Source organism: Salvelinus sp. IW2-2015, unplaced genomic scaffold (genome assembly GCF_002910315.2).
Source record: "Salvelinus sp. IW2-2015 unplaced genomic scaffold, ASM291031v2 Un_scaffold2439, whole genome shotgun sequence".
Taxonomy (NCBI): Eukaryota; Metazoa; Chordata; class Actinopteri; order Salmoniformes; family Salmonidae; genus Salvelinus; species Salvelinus sp. IW2-2015.
In genome coordinates this window covers 1-7164 of record NW_019943760.1, presented here as the reverse complement: position 1 = coordinate 7164, position 7164 = coordinate 1, and the positions used below count along the sequence as shown (strand labels likewise).

Below are 7164 nucleotides of genomic sequence, written 5' to 3'. Positions count from 1 at the left end.
ATGATTAAGAAAAAACATTTGACATGTTTTCTACGACCATTTCGGATCTTTTTGGAATTTTGGTCGAACGGAACAAGGCTTATGGTTTTTCTGAAACATACAACGCAACCCTCAAATTTTTTTGTATAAAGAGTCTATTTATTCGAACACAAGAACGTTCTTGTTGTTAACTGGGGTCTCGTGAGTGCAACAATTCCGAAGATTATCTAGGTAAGCGAATTCATTTTATTGCGTTTTCTGACTTTCGGTGACCCCACTACACCACACAGGCATGCAATTAAGGCACATAAGTTTAGGCATTGATTGCTTCACTCACAAAAGCTTGGATTTTCTTTCGCTGTAAAAGTATATTTTTCAAAAGCTGACAAGATAGTGGGATAAACAACGAAAACTGTGTTTTGGTTATTTCACTTAGTGATTGCATGTTATTAAAAAGTTAGTATATTTTTTAATTCCTGATACGATTGGGCGATTTTGTTTTCCTTTCAAGGACCCGAACGAGGTGTGTTTTTCTCAACATAAGAAAGCAAACTGGCGTTTTTTTGTTATAAAGTAATATTTATCGGAACCAAAATAGACTCATTAATTTTGTGGAACTGGGAGTCTCGTGCAAGTGCTAAACATCCGAAGATTATATCATAAGGTAAAGCGATTAAAGTTTTATTTGCTTTTTTCTTTTCTGACTTTCGTTGACCTGCTATAATTTGGGGCTAGCTGTTTGGTACGCATTGATTGCTAACACTCACATACCGCGATCAGTCGAGATAGCTCGAGAGGGAGATACCGTGTGGTGTCAACTGCGGCGAAAGCTTTGGAATTTCTTTTGCTGTAAAAGTAATATGTTCAAAATGCTGACACAGGCAATAGGTTGGATTAACAAGCTAAGCTAAAGCTGTGTTTTGGGTTAATAGGTTCTTCACACTTGTGATTGCATGGATTATAATATTGTTTTGGTAATAGTTTTTGCATTGGCGCCGCTGCAAATTCTAGCGGGTTGGAGTTCGTTAAGAGGAAAAAGCTGATTACGGGGAATTACGTAGCGGGCGAGAGAAGGTGTAATCAAGAAGCGTGTAGCAGGGCTCTTTATTGGATGTATTGGACAACTATTGTGATTATTTAACATGAAAAGCTTTTAAACTAAATTTATAAATTCTGTAATTGTTTTGAAAGTTTGTGTTCGGTGCTGGTCTGGAGGCAGAGAAAAAAGTATTCACGATATGTTTCCTTCCGGAGGCAGGAATGGTGTGGGCCAGCAGCAGGTGGGGGTGCAGGAAGATACGCTCTATCATAGAAACCGGTGAAGCACGGGGGTTGACTCGCAGATCAGGCAGGCGAATACCGCCGGCGGGCCGCGCGCGCCGCCGTCCAGCATACCATGGTGAGTCCCACAGCCGAGCTGCCAATAAGAAGTTAAGCCGTGGCCTGAGTCTGAGATAGTCTCAAATAGTCGCGAGAAGTGGATCACCAGAAAGAAAGGCCAGAAAGCACCAAAGTAACCAGAGAACGCCAGCAATAGGCAAGCGTTCTCAAAATGTAAAGTGTATACTTCTCCCGCTGGTCATCTGATAGGGAACAGACTAGTAGTGTTGGAAGGTGGGTGAGATTGTTGGCTTCTACGTGTCGGGTCAGGAGGAGTCATTTTCCCTTGAAGGCGTTGACCATTCTTTATCTTGTAGTTGAGGGGAATCCACATATTTTCTTTCATTTGCAAAAACTCAGCAATCTCCGACTTCAGGTCTCACACCCTTTTAAGCACTTTCCCCAAACTCGTTTGTGTGGTAGGAGAGATCTGCACGACCCGACTCTGTCTCTTCCAGCAGTGAGACAAACTGTCTGTGGTTTAAAGATTTTGCTCTTATGAAGTTTACCACTTTAGTGACTGTATCCACAACATGGCTCATTTTCAGAACACATTTGCAGAACACCTCCTGATGAATAATGCAATGCAGGAAAATCATTTTCTGATCTGGGTTCAGCTCAGCTACTTGATCTTGTATGCATTTCAAAAGGCCAATGTTTTTTCCTGTCAAGTTTGGGGACCCATCAGCGGTCACACTGGATAACTTTTCAAAACTCAGTCCCAGCTTTGCCACACACTTATTAACCTTCTCCAATAAATATTTCCCTGTGGTTGTGCTCTTYRTTGACTGCRCTGAAGCAAGCTCCTCTGTAATTTCAAAGTCCGGGGTTATGACCTCGTAAGAATATCAACAACTGTGCCATGTCACGTGCATCACTGCTCTCATCCAGGGCCAAGRAGAAATAGTGAAATCCTTGCGATGTCCTCGACACGCCGTGTCCGTGTTCGTCTTGACAGGGAACCATTTTCGAACAACTCTTTCTTGTCGGGGAAAAGTATTGCTACAGAGTCAATGAAACATTCTTTAATGAAATCACCCTCAGCGAATGGCTTGCTATAATTAGCCATTTTGTGGGACAGTATATAGCTAGCTCTCGCAATTTCGTCGTTTGCTGAATGCAGTTTTGTGAAAAGTCCTTGCTGCTTTCGCAACTGAGAAAGCAACTCCATCGATGAACTTGCCTTCTGCTCAGAAGACAAATTCCTATATTAATCTGCATGCTTCGACTGGAAGGGCCGGGAAGAGTTGTACTCTTTCAGCACACAGCTTTCCCTGATACCTCAATAAGTAAATATTTCTGTAACGCTCGTCGTTGGAATGAGGTGAGGACCAAAGCGCAGCGTGGTAAGTGTTCATCATTATATTTATTAAACATAGAACACTAAACAAAATAACAAAGGAGACCGAAACGCAACAGTTCTGTAAGGTGACATCCACTACACAGAAAATAATCACCCACAAAACACAATGAAAAACAGGCTACCTAAATAGGGCTCCCAATCAGAGACAACGACTGACACCTGCCTCTGATTGAGAATCATACTAGGCCAAACACATAGAAACGGACAATAGAACAAAACATAGAAAAAACAACATAGAATTCCCACCCCAACTCACGCCTTGACCAAACTAAAACTAAAATAAAGACTACACAAGGAACATAAGTCAGAACGTGATATTTCGATGTCCACTCTTGGATGGAACAACCCTACATTCACATTGTCTCATTCCTCTTCTTTGAAATCTATGAAACAATCATTTTGGCAACATTTCTAGCAGTGGCGTTTACCGCCCTAGAAATCAAATTCAAAGAAACACCATGGACAAGAATCGCAATGACTCCGTCAACTACAAAACACTCCCAGCAATGCCACACACCACGAGAGAAGAGAAGAGGGAGAACGTCAGAGAGAGAGATGGAGAGACGAGAGACGGAGAGAGAGGAGACGGAGAGAGAGAGAGAGAGGGGAGAGAGGAGCGAGAGAGACGTAAGAAGACGGAGAGAGAGACGGAGAGAGAGAGACGGAGAGAGAGAGACGGAGAGAGAGAGAGAGAGAGCAGAGAAGAAGATTAGGATCTGGGCTGGACTGCCTAATAATCGATCTACAATGGCAAGATGCTTTTCCGGTCTAGGATCAAGGTCACTCCACCGCAGTGACGTCCTGAAGTGTGATGGATTTCTTCTTTCCACTATTTTCCCGAAGCGCCCAAAACATCAGCTGGAAGAAGAGGTATACCACGATCACTTAGTCCTCTTGCCTCATTTCAATTTCCCCATGTCAAACGTCTAATTTGAATGAAATGTTAGGGACAGTAACATGGGTCGGGAGCTGTTGGGGTCATCAACTCAAGGAGCACGCTGATCTCCTCCTCTAGAACTTTGTCTCCAACCACCTGAGGAGGATAGAGGTCAGCACGTTAGATTGCCGTAGGGACCGTTCTGATGGAGGAAATATCCCTGTTATCAGACTGTCGTGGCATTAAAAAACACATTATTTTGAACTTGTATTTATTTCATTGAATTTTTATTTTAGCAGGAGGAATCCCATCTTTTACGAGGACGTACTGACAAGAAGAAGCTGGTGGTTGTCCTCAGACACCAGTAGCAAGACAGCAGACATGAGACTGGGTCTGCTGCTGCAACTGAGGAGCAACAACTTACCAGTACATGACGAATAATAAATACACCATTACCTCACCCAATTTGCCAATGAAAACGATATATAATACACCTTATCTCATCAAATGCATGACGAATAATAAATGCTCATTACCTCATCATGCATGACGAATAATAAATACACATTACTCGTACAATGCTGACGAATAATAAATGACATTACCTCATCAAATGCATGAGAATAATAAATACACATTATCTCATCAATGCATGACGAAATTAATAAATGCAACATTCCTTCATATGCATGATCGAATTATAAAATCACATTTACTCATCAATGCATGATGAATAATAAATACACATTACTCATCAATGCATGATCGAATAATAAATACACATTATCTCAATCAATGCATGACGAATAATAAATGCACATTACATCATCATCATACTTTAAATAACATTCACAGCATGATGAATCAAAACAACTGCACATGGATGAAGTAATAATTAATCCAATGCATCGATTTAATCACTTACCTATCAATGCATGACGAATAATAAATACATTCTCATCTCATGACGATAACATACTTTCCATCAATGCATGATGAATAATAATACACATTACCATCATCAATGCATGACGAATATAATAAATTACTATCATCAGAGTATAAATACTTATCTCATCAATGCATGACGAATAATAATACCATTATTTCATTAGCCACTCATTATTTCATTATATATCAGACCCTCAAAAGCAGAGACAAGAGTCTCTTAATCAGAAATAAATCAGTCCACCCATCGCCTGCTAAGGTCCACCACGATGTAATGAGTGTGGTTGTATTGTGTTCTCGAACTCTGCTGATCATCATCTTCACACTCTCTTGATACATTCTTCTGATACCCTGCTACTGATCACATCTCCTCTACCCTGCTGATCAACATCTCTCTCTGCTGATCACATCTCTCTCGCTGATCACACTACTCTCTCTGCTGATCACATTCTCTCTGCTGATCACATCTCTCTCTGCTGATCACACTCTCTCTCTGCCTGATCAACCTCTCTCTGCTTGCACTTTTCTGCTGTACTCCCACGATATCACACTCTGCTCTTCTGCTGACTCCCTCACTACTCAATCTCAGAATCCTCTGCACATCTTAACTCACTGATCATCCTCTCTCTCCGCTGATCACATCTCTCTCTCATATCTCTCTCTCGCTGATCCTTTCTGCTACACATCTCTAACTCTATGATCACGATTCACTGTATCACATCTCTCTCTGTACACATCTAACTCAGATCAATTCACGAATCATACTGATCACATCTCACGACACTTCTACTGCTCACATCTCTATCTGATCACATCTCAACTCTGGATCACATCTCTCCTCTGCTTGCCATTCGCTTCCATTCGGTGACCTTCCCGCTACACATCTCCTCTGTCCATCTCCGCGTCACATTGTACTCTAACTGCAATCTCTCTGCTGATCACATCTCTCTACCGATTCAGAAATCTCTCTCTGCTGATCACATCTGACTTCTATGATCCTGCTGATCACTCATCTTCTAGCTGATCACATCTCCGACTCTCTGATCACTTCATCTTCTCCTACGCTGATTCACATCATCTCTCTCGCTGATCACATCTCTCTCCTTGCTGATTCAACAGTCCCGCATCATTCTCTCTGCTGATCAATCTTCTTACTCTTAAAATCCTCTCTGCTGCTGATCCAACATCTCTACTCTGCTGATCACATCTCGTCTCCTCCTCTGGCTGAATTCACACTTCTTATCTCTACCCCTCTCTGCTTGATTCATCATTTCCTGCCTCTTCGATGCTGATCACATTCTCTCGCTATCCCTTGCTGATATATTCTCTCTCTGGCTTGATCAGCTACATCTGATAATCTTTTCGTGGTGATTCCACATCTCTCAATCTCTCCATTCTCTGGCTGATGCACATCTAAGAACATCTCTTATCCTCTGGCTTTGATCAACATTGTTGTTTCTAAACTGCTGATACAAATTCTTCGACTTCGCACTCAGGTCCTACTTGATGTACACATTCGTTGATCTCTCGATCTCTACTGATCACATCTCTCCGAACTGGTGTCTTACTCTATGATTGCACAACTCTCGATACCTCCTACTTGATACACATAGTACCGGACCATCCTCGAACTCTACTTGATCACCATCTTCGCTCTCTGCTGATCCACTATTACATTATTTGGATCTCTCTCGCTCTGCTAATTCACACTGCTCTCTCATGGCTGGGATGCAACTGTTTACCATTCTCCTCGCGTGCTGATTATCACACATCTCTAACATCCATTCACTAGTGATACAGTCTCTCTCTGTGAATACACATACTCTCTACTTACTGATCCATCTCTACTCTCTGCTGATGATCACAAATACTCTTAACACTAACTCAATCTGTGCACTATTCTCATCTTGCTATTCACTATCTTCATACTCTCTTTCTCCTGCTGATCACATTCTCTCTGCTGATCACATCCATCCTTCTCTCTTCTCTTAGCTATGATGTTTTTAGCACACTAACTTTCTCGTTCCCTGCTCTCTCGTCTGCTGATCACGATCTCTCCTCTCGCCTCTGCTGTCGTGAAAATATGTTATCACATGCGAGTGGTGATGAAAATTTGTTATCTTTCATCTCTGCTGATACACGATCTCTCCTGCTCTGCTCGAATCAACTTATCATTCGTTTCTCTGGCTTGATCACTTCTCGTCCTCTAAAGAATCTGACTGAATCACACAAGTATGTCATTCTCTTCTCTGCTGATCTCTCTATATCTCCTCTCTCCTGCTGATTCACGATCTCTTAAAAACTTGCTGCTGTCACATTTTCCAACTCTAAAAACTGATACCTGAAGCATCATCTCTCTAACTCTACTGATCCATTCTCCCGTGGACATGCATGGTTAATGGTTGTAGTGGACATGCATGGTAATTGGTTGAGTGGAAGCAGCACATGGTAATAGGTTGTAGTTGAATCTCGCTCCTCAAAGGAACACCACATCGGAAAAAAAAAAAACAGGGAGGTTTTAAAGGGTGAACATAGAAGGAAGAAGATGTATTGCCCCACATCAATTTAAAGAAATAAATAAAAAAACGAACATAGTTCGTAATAGCGGGATGGTGGT

The 7164-nt window shown here is 41.7% G+C and overlaps 1 pseudogene; it reads right to left on the bottom strand.

The window, feature by feature from the left end:
• LOC112073966 (cGMP-dependent 3',5'-cyclic phosphodiesterase-like) overlaps positions 1–3567 on the bottom strand; it is a 50590-nt pseudogene extending 47023 nt beyond the window's left edge.
• Positions 3568–7164: the final 3597 nt, after the last annotated feature.